The sequence below is a fragment of the Aphelocoma coerulescens genome, chromosome 28 (assembly GCF_041296385.1).
Source record: "Aphelocoma coerulescens isolate FSJ_1873_10779 chromosome 28, UR_Acoe_1.0, whole genome shotgun sequence".
Classification (NCBI taxonomy): Eukaryota; Metazoa; Chordata; class Aves; order Passeriformes; family Corvidae; genus Aphelocoma; species Aphelocoma coerulescens.
Window position 1 is genome coordinate 4,690,031 of NC_091041.1, and position 13,110 is coordinate 4,703,140.

Consider the following 13,110-nt stretch of genomic DNA (forward strand, 5'->3'; position numbering starts at 1 on the left):
AGCAATTACAGTAAAGCCAGGTGCTCTGTTTCCAACTCTTTTTGTTTGTTTGTTTTCCCCCACTACCATGGATCATGGGCCAAATCCCTTGCCTGGCTTACACCAGCCCAGGCCCTGCCCAGCCACGGCAACAGCGTTATTTTGCTTAAGATAAAAGCTGGTTTGGGGCAGAATGTACCTGTGTGTGACACAAATCAGTGAATAGCCTGGGAGGCTCAAACCTTGCAGCAGGGGATCAGCCTGGCAGGACCTGATGACCTTGCCATGATTAGTCACAGCACGAAGAATGTTAGATTGGTGTTGCGGTAAGAGAAGACATTACAACCTTGGACCTGCGTCTGCGAGAGATTTTCCTTCAGGAGCCAAATCTGGAAGCCATTGATCTGGCTTTGTCCAGGCAAAGCAGAGACTTGGGGGAAATGTGAAAAGAATGAGAGCTGAAGGTGTAAACATCTTATGGAAAATCTTGCTACAACACACCTCAAAGGACAAGGAGCCTTGGATTCCTAATTCCCTTAGAAGATCCTACTAGAAAGGAAACCCAGAATAAGGGAACACCCCCAATTCTCCCAGCGTGGCTCCAGAGCAGAGGTGCTCCAGCTCTCTGTGTCTACAAAGAACAGCCATTTTGCAGCAGTTCACAAGGGATGAGGCATGTACAGGCACTGCCCGTTTTCCTGAGAGCTGCAATCTCTTCTTTTAGGGCTGTTGGGCAGGACTTTGGACACAAGTCCTTTCCCTGCATTCTAACTTGCCATCAAATTCAGTTGAGGCTTCAGAAATATGATTTTCAAAGCAATCCGAGTGATGAACACAAGCTGTACCTGTCCAGCCCAAAGTGTCTCAAGCCTGATCTATTTATTCAAAAGATTCATTTGAAATATTGGGCTTGTTGTGAGTAGAGAGCTGGGAACTCTGTGTGTCCATGGCACATTCATTCTCCCTGGCTTTTCCACCTCCGGAGACTCCTCTGCCTCATTCATTTGCATTCAAGATTTGTTTCAGTGGAAGAGGGGATTGGACAGATTTTTTTTTCACGGAGAAAGTCTGGGATGAACTTAGAATCCACGACAAGAAAGGTCACTGTTTGATTTAATTATTTTGAGTTGTTTTCCACCCCGTACTCGGAGCAGCCCTTGCAGCTCAGTAATTAGCAACGCAGCCGAGGGGGAGCACGCTGGACTTTGGCCCCATCTGACCTGATTCATACAACATTTCTGATTAATGCACCTGGTCACATGGCAGCTGTCAGCGACTTGTTGCTGGGCATCCAGAGGTTTCCAAGGGAACCGCTCCCTCTCCTGCCGACGCTCCTCAACAAGTGCGGGAGAGCCGCGGTTTGGTCCCGAGGGCCTGACGCCAGCCGGGCAGAAAACGGGAGCAAAGGTGTGCGGAAAAACACCCAAAATAGAAAGCACTCGTGCGGAATTCGGCGATGTTCCTGGCGGAGTGGCTGGGGCCGAGCCCTGCGGTGCGTGCTCGGCTCCCCGGGCAAGGAGCTGCCTCTGGCTCAGCCCTCTCGGCCGTCGCAGCGCGCCCAGCCCAGCCCACGCACCCCACACGCGCCCCTCTGAGCACCAGCCCCAGAGCAGAGACGCTCCCTGCGAGTTCTCCACAGAGGAGCTCGAGCACACGTTTGAGACCCCTTTCCTGAGGTGTGTTTAAAAAGTCTCCCATAATCACAGAGGCCTCGGTGGAAGCTTTCCGCCGCTGCACGCACAGATCCAGCCTACCTGGATCCTTCGCAGGCTGGCACAGAGCGCCCACGTAGACCAATCTCCTCTCCCTCCCCCAAAGCCCTCTCGCAGCACATGCAGCTGAAGTTCTGCCCACACACAGGCGTGGCAGCCTCCACGCACACAGCAGCTCCTCACACCTCCCTGCACAGTCCCCCCCCCCGTGCGCACGCTCGGCGCTACCTGCAGGCATCTCCCTCTGAGCACTGCACAGCCCCGTCTGAAATCCCTGCTCGTTCACACACAGACCACAGAATCACAGGCAAGTTTCAGCTGGAAAAGACCTCTGGTATCACTGAGTCCAACTGTTAACCCAGTGCTGCCAAATCTACCTAGAAACCTTCCAGTGCAAAGGGAAACTGAGGCGCGGGCAGTCTCTGCAAAGCTCTCTGCAGTGCGGGGAGTACCCAGAACCACCGCTTTGAGCACAGCAGGAGGAGGCTGCAGGACAGAGGATCACAGAATGGTTTGGGTTGAAAAAGACCTTTAAGATCACCCCGTTCCATTCCCTGCCACGGGCAGGGACACCTTCCACTGAACCATTTACACGATGGGAAGGGAAAGATTCAGAGCCTGGTTTCTCTACCCGTTAACTTAGTTTTACATCGGAATGTTTCATGCAGGAGGTGTATCCGACTGAGGAGAAATGTTATTTGGACTAAGATCAAAGGATTAGCAAGAGGAGTGTCCTGGTTTTGGTTTGGATAATGTTAATTTTCATTCTAGTAGCTGGAGGCACGATCGAAACTGCCTGTGAGACAGTGTAAGTTAAGGATGCACCAGGAAAGTACAACTCCTGGAAGGGCAGAGAAGGCTACAAATGAACAGCAGCTCGTTAGAGTCAGGGTCTGGACACACTCAGACACGCTGGTGTGGGGCTGAGCTCTCTCTCCACGCTCAGATTACGCCTGCGAAAGGACAAGGGGATGTTTGTGTGGAATAACCCACTTTTAATGAGGTGTCTGCCAACGGCACAATCAAGGAGCGGCAGAGTCGCTCGCACCTCGGGGGAGTGGGGATGTCTCTCCTGCCTTTATCTCGATGTTGTATTGAACCCCGTGCGCCTGTGCTTGAACTGGTGACATTGAGACCATCACAAACATAATGAGGAGGAAGAGGTCGCCCCGAGGCATGTGCCTGTCCTTGGTGGGGTTTGTGCTCACAGCTCTCGCAAGAGACTCTCAGCTGCTGCAGCACTTAAAAAGGAGAATATTGTAAAAAATGAAGCCCATGCAAACAGAGTAAACAAGGAGCTTGAGAACTGGATCTGTCTGGGACTAGGGCAGCTTGTAAAGAGAGGTTAAGGGAAAAAATAAAATAAATAAAAACAAGCTGAAGAGCAAACAAGAACACTGGAGGCAATATTTTCATAAGCACTAAAAGTAGAACCTATGCTCCATTTTCAGAAGTGCTTTTAACACTTAGAAGTCATAATCACATGCCCTTCCAATAAAATCTGGGATTCTACTTCCCTCAGGTATTTTAGATGCTGTTTCTCACCACACGAGGAGTCAGTGCCCCAGTGAAATTACCAGACCAGTTTAAAACAAACAAAAAAAATTACTTTTTCACACAGCACATAATTAAATTTTGGAGCTTGTTTGCCACAGGATATCTTGTAGCCTGAAAATATAAATAGGTTCAAAAGGTTTTAGACAAGATTATGGAGGTTTGGTCTATCAGTGATGATTAAACTTAATAGTTTGCATGCAACATCCAAGCAAACCCCACAGATTGCTGGAAGCTACAAAACTACAAGTGGGAGAAGCCTTATTCTTTATACACCTGTGTGACCTGAGTATCTTCCTCTGGTTATATCCAGGGCCAGTACACTGGGATAAGGACGTGTCTCCTGTGGATCAGTCAGACCATGTTTATAGTCCTCCCTGCACCCCACTCCAACTCAAACACCCAAGCCTTGTTTTGGATGAAAATGGTGAAAAATAAACCCCTTGTGAGGCACTGCAGTGCGTGCTCTGCTAGAGAGGCAGTCTTATTCATTAAGGGAATGGTCTTGTATGCATTTGGGCCTGTTATCAGTAACACTCCAAAGGGAAATGGACTACTTAAACCTATTATATCACTGCTTTATTCACCGTGTGCTGCCATTTACCTCCTACATGACGCTGGGCTCTAATAGCACCAGTTCTGAGAAACCCTGCACATTAGCCACAAGCAGCTCATTAATCCACTGTTTTCATTCTTGCAAAAAAATGGGCTCCAACCACATGAGAGCTCAGATGCCGAGTGCTCAGCCAGAACCAAAACAGCTCTGTTGTGCCAGCAGTTCTGAGGCAGCCCCAAACAGAAGAGCACTTCCAGCTGATGGGGCACAAAGAGGGATCCTTGGGGTTGGGGGGACAAGGAAACGGGACAAAGCTGCCAGCCAGCAGCTGCTGCAGGGAGACTTGGAGAATCCAGTTCCTGGAGGCTCCAAGTCAGGTCCCTGTGGTCTTCACTAGGATCAGGTCCTGGCTGTTGATGCAGCTCCATCCCAGGATATCAATTGTCCCAGACAGAAGGAAAAAAATGAAAGGCATGTCTTGAACTTCAGCACGGGGAGTCCATGAGCAGGCTGGGGACTGGCAGAATTAATTCTGAGCAGGTACAATGAGCTCTTCCTCGAGAGCCCTTGAGGAAAATGAAAGGCCCCATGTGCCAGCCCGAGGCACAGCCCGGGGAGTCCTTTGGCCGCTCCGCAAACACGCAGCGGTTGTGGCACAAAGCAGCTGCCACATCTGTTCCATCAGGGACAAGAGCCCTGTAAGGGCCCGGGCTTTCTCTCCCGAGCCTGCTGCCTGTTCCATGCTGAGGAGCCAAGCGGCTCCATCTCCTGGCTGCTGCATTCCCTGACCCAGCTCCTCTCCATCCCAGGGCAGAGCTTGCTGCAGAACTGCGTGGGTGTCTCCAAACAGGATTATTGCTGCTGAAATCTCCAAGGCTAACAAACAAACCCTTTAACTGGAAGATGGACAGGAGCTCACACGAAAACAACTGCTCATCCACGTGGGAATAATAGAACATCTGTGTTCACAAATGAGACACAGACCAGGAACAAGAGGCAATACTTTTTCATGAATGAGACTTCAGGAGTTTGAGATCTGCTCTTCTGGTCACTTTTCCCTGTCTTATTTATCCTGCCAGCTCTGCCCCTGTCCCAGAGCTCTCCCAAAGCCATCAGGGTGCACAGACTGTAGAAGATCCTGAGTCGGAAGGGACCCACATGGATCCTCAAGTCCAATTCCTGCATGTGTTGCTTCATTTGAACTGGCTTAGTGAAAAATGTAAGCAGGGAAATCAGGCTTAGAGGTGAGCAATTGAGTTTATTTCTGCTCTTGGGTGAGGACATGAATTAAATGGGAGGCAAGGGGTAGAGGGCTGCTGCTGGTGGCAGAATTCCTGCCTGGCTGGGCTCTTAGTCCCATTCAGGAGAACTGACAGCCCCACCAAGCACACTGCCCAGGGAGACTGAGGTAGATAAAATCCCTCTTGCCAAAGGAAATGTGATTCCAGGCCAGATCCTGTGCTCCAATGTGTCTGTGCAGAACAGCTCTCAATGAGCAAGGAGCTGAGAGGCACTTACAGAGGCATTTAGTCTCACACAAAACATTCTCCTGGGGCACGAGGGGGATGGAGCAAGGCCGGGCAGACTCCTCTCATTGAGCTTAGCTCCACTGAAATCAATATGTGATTAGGCAGCGACTCCAGCTCTTAATACTCCACCTCCGAACAGCATCGTGTTTGTGTTGAACAAGGAAAATTTAGGCTAGACATGGGGGAAAATTCTTTGCGGCGATAGGAATAATATATCCTGCAACAATCACTTTACCCAGCTGCACGATCCCCAGAGCTCTGACCAGTGTGGGTGACAGGCCCCAGCTCCAGGCTGTCTCTGCCCCTCTTTTCCTCTCCAGCTGAAGCTGCCATGCCAAGCTCCACGAACAACAGGCTGCAAGCCCCTCTCCCCCAGCCGCTGCATCTCCCTGCCCCACCTGAGGCCCCGTTTTCTCTCGTGATGCTTCTAATGAAACTAAATGGCTGCAAGCAGAAAGTTTCCACTTCCTGCCTCGGGGCTGATTACTGCGGAGCTGCCACCGGCAGTGTCCCGGCCGGAGCCTCCGCGGATGGGAACCCTCGGGGGAGGGATAAAGTGGTGCTCCGTGCCCTCTGCTCAGCGAGCACCATTAGAGCACTGACTGCCTAACCTGGCAACCTGAGAGAGCAGGACCTCGCTGCTCTGGCTGCTAGGGCTAAGGTCTCTGGAAAACACGGGCTGGTGCACGGATGGATGATATCCTCCAGTCCTTGACACAGAGCTCCAGCAGCAGAACCCAGAAAAGAAGTAAAGTTCTTTTATCAGGCATACTGCAGCAATGTTGGCTGGTGCTTCTCAGGGAGAGCTGGTCTCACCTGCTATTTTTGTGTGAGCTTAATGTTGTCACGAGACACTTCCCTGTATCCCTGCTGGATGGAGACTGTGTCCTGAGGGGGGGGGGGAAGGGGCAGCTGCCAGGTGCTGCTCCATCTCCTGCCTAGCCAGCCTTGTCTTGGAGCTGAGGGGGAAGAGTCCAGCACACAGGCCAGGTCAGGCCTTGGCTTTCAGCTGACAAGAGATTTCCAAGCATTAAGGCTCCTCCCCAGAGCAGCCACCAGCCTTCTGCCTGGCCAGAAGCACTGAGGCTGATGAGTTCACCAGCCTTTCCAGATGGCCCAGACACCCAAAGACTTTACTGGACTTGGTTCCAGGGAAGGTCAGTGCCAAACAGCTCCACCAAACACACCATGTATTTCTCATCAGTCTGGGCAGTAATTGATTCATCATGGATAAGGCTCACACACCAATTGCTCCTGGCACCTCTCCTGCAGCCCGGCCCTGGAGAAACTTCCCTCTGGATTTCTCCTTTCACCTATGTGCTTTCTTCCAAACAAAGGGCTCCCCAAACATTCTGACCACCTGCAACCACAGCCCTCTTCCCAGGCTGAACAGTGACAGAGATCAGGGCTGGCCAATGCCACGTGCCCTCTCTTGCTCTTGGGTTACACTCCTGCACCTCAGAGTTCCTGGCTGTTCCTGGAAATCTGGGCTGAAACAGCAGGCTTGGGTTGCCCTGCGATCACCTTGGGGATGGGAGGGGAAAGTAAACAAGATTCTGCTCAGCACTGCAGAGACCAACTGCTCCAGCATTGCCTGGCAGATGGGGCCCAAGAGGGAGACCATCTGTTTCCAAGTGAAGGCCTGAACTTCTCCCTGTGAGATCCCAGGCTGAAGAGATCCAACAGAGTTCAGTGGGCACAGAGGCACAAGGGAGCTGCCATGACCTGGAGGGCTCCTTCAGTCCTTGGTGGGCAACTTCCAGAGCTGAGCCAGGGCTTGGACCTTGAGTCCGAGGGCTGTTGGATTCCTGAGCGTTCCTATTCCCTACATTCTTTTTTTTCTCTCCCTCCACATCTCCACCCTCTTTTCCTCTTGGCAATCCTTCCCATGAGCGTGCAGTGCTTTGAACAGTCTGTGTTCCCTGTGGCAGAGCTGGGCAGGGGCTGTGTGGTTCACAGCTGTCACAGCTCTGCCCTCTGCCCTCCCCACTCTCCTTGTCCCACAAACCCCACCTGGCTGTGCCAAGGCCACCAATCCCTGGCTCTTGACACCTCACCCAGCTCCTGCAGCACATCCTGGTGACACCAGCAGGGGTTAAAAAGAGGTGCACTGGGGTGGTTGGAGAAATGCTGTTAGACCTCAGGGCAGGGGCTGGCACCTCAGAGAGAAGGGAATGACATCCAGGGAAAGCTGGAGAAGGAAGAGCAATTTGCTGATGGTCAGCATGTCTGGGAAGCTGGGAACATATTGCATTAAACCGATAATAACACCTTGAACAGCAGGGTGGTCGTTTCCATCTGGCCTCGTGCTGGGCTCGGGCTCTCTCATTTCTTCCCCCCTGCAGCCAGGGAATCTGAGGCACTAGGATGGCACAGGTCACCCAGCCAGGCTGCAGCTGGAAAGAGGAGAGCTGCCACAGCCTCTTGGCTCTCCTTTTGCCCCAACTCCATCCTCCTTAGGCTGGGGAGTGGGAAGGCACTGGAGCTCTTCGCTTAATTAGAAGTAACAGCTGAAGCACTTGAGAAACAAAAGCTCCTCTCTTTCTCTGCCCCACTTTTACTTGGGAGCCAGGAGTGGGGAGCAAATTGCTTGGAAGCCAGAAAGCGCCCTGGATCTTGTCACCATGGCTGCACAGGCACAGCCTCCTGTTTTCTCCAGAGGAACAAAACCCTCCTCCCACCCTCTCCTGTCTCAGCTGGAGCTGATTAAAGGAGAAGAAATAAACAAAACAAATAATAGTAATAATAATAATAGAAAAATACCCCAGCCCAAATCAGCAAATAAATATTCAGGGAATGAACCATTCTTCTGCAGAACATATTATTTTCTGCAGTGGATTTTGGGTTGTTGGAGAGCTGAAGGACTCCAACGAGCATTTCAGGTTATAGAGTCCATCTCAGGAATACTGGGATTTACACAGTCACAACTCAGGAGCATCCCAGATGATGCCATTTGCTGGACAATAATGATCTCTACCGATATACACATCATTGTATCATTCTGATTTATTTATGTATATGGATGTGTGCACTAATAACATGATCAGATATAACTTGGATGTCTTCTTGCTTGGAACCCACAATGATCACACCCCTAAGCTGTCAACAAGAGCTGGACTCCTGCCTCTTCTGCCTCTGGGTTACCCCACGTGCAGGGACAAGCACCAGAGGAAGCAGTGAGCAGAATCACAGAATCACAGAATCACAGAACAGATCAAAGAATTGTAGAAACATCCTGAGTGGGGAGGGACCTACAGAATCCTCAGTTCAACTCCTGGCCCTGCACAAACACCCCCACAATCCCATCCTGTGCCTGAGAGCGCTGTCCAAACGCTCCTGCAGCTCTGGCAGCCTCGGGGCCGTGCCCATTCCCTGGGGAGCCTGGGCAGTGCCCAGCACCCTCTGGGGGAAGAACCTTTCCCTGGTATTTCACCTAAACCTCCCCTGACAGACAACACATTTTTTGCTACCCCAGTTAAGCTGCTTTTGGTACCCGGGCACCTCCAGTCTCCACTGCAGTGTGGGCTTTAGAAAGTAAATCAAAATGCAAACCAAAGTGGGCTGTTGCTGTTTTCGTTGTGTTCTCCCAACTAAACGGCTAAAAATACGCCAAATAGTGTAGCTGTAAAGCAGTGAAAACTAGCAACCATATATTTGTATTTTGAGAGAAATTAGGGCTGTTATGGTTGCTCTAGACAGGCTTCCTACAGGAACTGGGTGGATAATTTCGCTGGGTGCTTCATGCATCAGAGCTCTGACCATCTGCTGAAGGGAACATACCTTTTAACAACATGTCTTGTTTTGGCTCCGTGCCTCCGGGGCCACCTCCCTACAACAGGCACTATTTCAGTGCTTAATTACACTTACTGTTAAAAAAGGACAACTTATTTTTAGTGCCTGTCTTTCCAATATCAGCTGGTGGCCACTGAATATTCCGCTGCCTGTGTGTGCCCATGGGAAGCAGTGTGTTTAAATCAGCCTGGGAATTATGTAGGCCATTGTAGCTGATGGCCCAGAGTGGACCTAAGCTGTCTTGGATTTAAAAAAAAAAAATTATTCATGTGTGAACAAACAAATGAAGGGGAATAGGAACAACTGATACTTCAGCTTAACCTAGTTTTCTCCTTTTGGCACTGGCTGGCACACTCAGTTCTTTGGCTCACCTACTTTTTTACTATCAGTAGTAGAAACGATAACACTTGCAATTTTAGCATGCAAATTATGACTGGGTAATACAATAAACATTTTTCTTAAGTATCATTTTTGTTTGCAGCTTTTTCTTGCGACGGCAAAAGAATATCACCCTGTCCTTCCCAAAAGGCTCAATTAAGTGGCTGATTACGTCTTTCCACTTTTCCACACTCACATTTTCCCCCACTGATTTTTGGCCCAACTGAAGCAAAGTGGTACCTGTAAAGTCCATTCTGGGGCACAAAAGACCATTCATTTATTCCTGGAAGACTTGAAGGGGTGGACTCTTATTTTTAAACTTGCCTGCCCTTCCTTTGCATATGGATTTACCTGGATAAATTCATTTAGACCATGACAACAGCTTGCTGAAAAGATCAGGCTCTTGCTGATAGCTCTGAGCACGCTGCTCTCGTGTCCTCCCATGGCCAGATAAACATGAACATCTGCACTGCCATTGTAAAAACAGCAATAAGGATACGAATGGAACTGGGGGGAGAACTGGGACAAAGCTCCAGTGCTCACATCCTCCTGAAAAACTCTCCCCAGGACCTCTCTCTGAAGGCAGACACTTGGATGGCTTTGAGAACCTGAGTTAAGAGATCATTTTGAGGGAGTTGCTGATATTTCCCCAAACATGTCCATCCCTAAAGAAGCCAGTGTAGAATTTCACAGCACACCAGGTGTTCAGGCCAGGCGTGGGCTTTTGGGGAACTTACGAGGGGGAAAAAAATTGGGCAACGCTGAGGATTGAAGCTCAGGTCATGGAATCGTGGAATACCCTGAGCTGGAAGGGTCCCACAAGGATCATCAGTCCAGCTCCAGGCCCTACACAGGACACCCCAACAGTCGGGAAGGTCCCCCCTGAGCCTCCTTTTCTCCAGGCAGAGCCCTCTCAGCTCCCTCAGTCACTCCTGGTGCTCCAGACCCTTCCCCAGCTCTGTTCCCTTCCCTGGACACGCTCCAGCCCCTCAATATCCTTCTTGCCCTGAGAGGTCCAAAGCTTGTCACTCCTTTGTCTCATAACCAGTTGTGGTTAAAGACCATTTTCCCAGGGCACATGGCTGTGGTGTGGCCGAGCTCATTTCTGCACAGGCCGTGTGTGACTTCTCTGTCCCCTGCTGACCATGCCGCCCCTTTTACGCCTCAGCATCACGTGCTGGTTGAGTGTCTGCCCCTCCACTATGCCCACGCACACACCCCGCATGTCCCAGCACCCACCAACTCCCAGCATCTGTGCCACTTGCTTGGCCTCTTTTCCTTTATGCTGCTCCCCTCCGCCGTTGTGTGACAGCTATTGTGTGGTCCCTGCCACACAAAAGCCAGCCTGACCTAATTTAAATCAGTGCTATTGAAGCCGTTCTTGTTTTATCTCCCGGCACAAGGGCTGTGCTCCCCATTTCAGAGGCAGAAGAAATGAATGGCTAATTGAGGGGGTATTGTGCACGGCAGCGTTGTCTCCCGGCCCTGATTGTCAGCTCTCCTGCTCCACAGTGCTTCCAGCTCCCCTCTTGGAGCAGCCACGCAGGCTTTGGGAGTGGAGGGAGGAAAAGGGAAGAATGGGACTGTGCAGCCAGTGCAGCGTGTCACGGAAACAAAGCCGAGCACGGCCGCTGGTGAGAGCTGGGGGAGGGTTCCTCGCTCAGAAAGGGCAGATGCTGGTGATAATAGAAGAGAATATCCAGCCTTCACCTCAAATGAGCCCCCGGGTTCTTTTTTCCCCTGCGACGGTTCTTTCTCGAGCTCTGGGGACTGTCCGTGGGGGCTCCCACACCCAGCAGCGCCACACGGGTAGGAAGCGCTGGAAGCGGAGGAAGTGGGATAAGTCAGGGGCTGGAAGGGAGACCGAAATGCTGCAGGATCTTTGTCCTGCGGGCAAAGTTTGAGCCGTCCATGACAATGGACCTTTGTCGGAAAAGCCGGAACATCCCCGGGAGCCGTTCCAGCAAGCGGGAAGCAGCGGGAAGAGGCGGCTTTGTGCCCCCAAAGCCGGCGCTGCCCACGCCAGGAGCACCCAGAGCCCAGGACCCGGTGTGTCTCAGGGCTCCCAGAGCCCAGCGCTGCCAGAACCAGGGACCACCGCGGGATCCGTGTGGGTCTGGGAGCTCACACCGACAGCGCGATGTCTTTCATGGAATTCCTGCCTCTGCCTCCCACAGGTACCTTCCAAGAGCTTCCTCCCTGGCGCTGTGTGCTCCGCAGCTCCTTTCTCCACCCATCGCCAGGCTGAAAGAGGGCTGCGGAAGAAAACAAAACGCAAAGCATTTGAATCTTTTCATGGATGGTCTTGGGTCACTCACAGATCCACTGGCCCTGCTCGAGGGAGGGGACCTTGCCCCCAGCTATTGATCAGCTCTGCCCCAGCACATTCAGCTGATGCTCGGTGCAAAGGCTGGTACCAGACCTCTGTGCAGCTCTGCCAGCTGCAGGCAAAAAGAATTTCACTCCGGGATGTTTAACAACAACACGAAGCAAACAAGTCCCGAGACATCAGGTTTGTCACGGATTTGGATGTAACATTATAATCCTTATCATAAATCAGATCAGAATAAAGCACTGGCAAGCCCTGAAGTTAAAGGACATGTGACAACCTGTTCTCTATCCCTTTTAGCCCCAAATCAAAAGATCAGCTAAAAAATTGTAAAAGGAAATTGTGAAATTAAAAGTAGATTTTATTAAGAGCGAGTGTTATTAAAAGTGAGGTTATTTTTGCTTTCATCTGGGTTTGTGATTCATTTCTCCCTTCTAAGCTTTTTTTCTGCAGCCAGCAGAGCATAAAATACACTTCAACAAAGAAAACAAAACAGGAAAAAATAATTCTCATGTTACCACCTGATTCCAAGGGCTGAGGTTTTACCAAAAAGAGAAGGCTCGCCATTAACATTGTAGTAGGGTAAGAGGAACAAACTTAGAACTATCTGGAACTGTCAGCTCTTGACTGAGGGTGTTGAGGCCCTGGAATGGAATTCCCAGAGCAGCCGTGGCTGCCCCTGGATCCCTGGCAGTGTCCCAGGCCAGGCTGGACAGGGCTTGGAGTACCCCGGGACAGTGGAAGCTGTCCCTGCCCATGGCAGGGGGTGGAATGAGATGAGATTTAAAGTCCTTCCAATTCAAACCAGTCTGGCATCTTGTGAATCTGTGATTGTCAACAGGTCTGTCCTTGGGGGCCGTTCCTCTCCCAGCCCCTGTCCCCTGGGCCAGGCGGGTCCTGTCCCTCCCGGGCGGCTCTCCAGGGAGCTCCACTCCCTGTCGCCACTATTCTACCGACATCTGGTGGCAGCTGCCTTAGGGAAAAGAGGCATTTCTTCAGCAGCGCCCCGCGCCCCCTCAGCGGGAACCTCCCTGTGGGGCTGTGTCCTCTCTGAGGGGATCCCCGAAACACTGCCCGGGCCACGCACCTCAGCCGCCTCCGGAGACCAGCGGGGCTCTAGGAACTCCAATTAGGCATTAATGATAAGCACTGGGCGTCCCGCGCGGCGCTTCTCGGGGTTTGCGGGAGGTTTATTTTGAGATTGCCGTGAGGGAGATCGGCGTCTCCTCAGCCGCCATGGTGGGAATATGTTCCACCTTACGAAAAAGGCGGACATGGCGG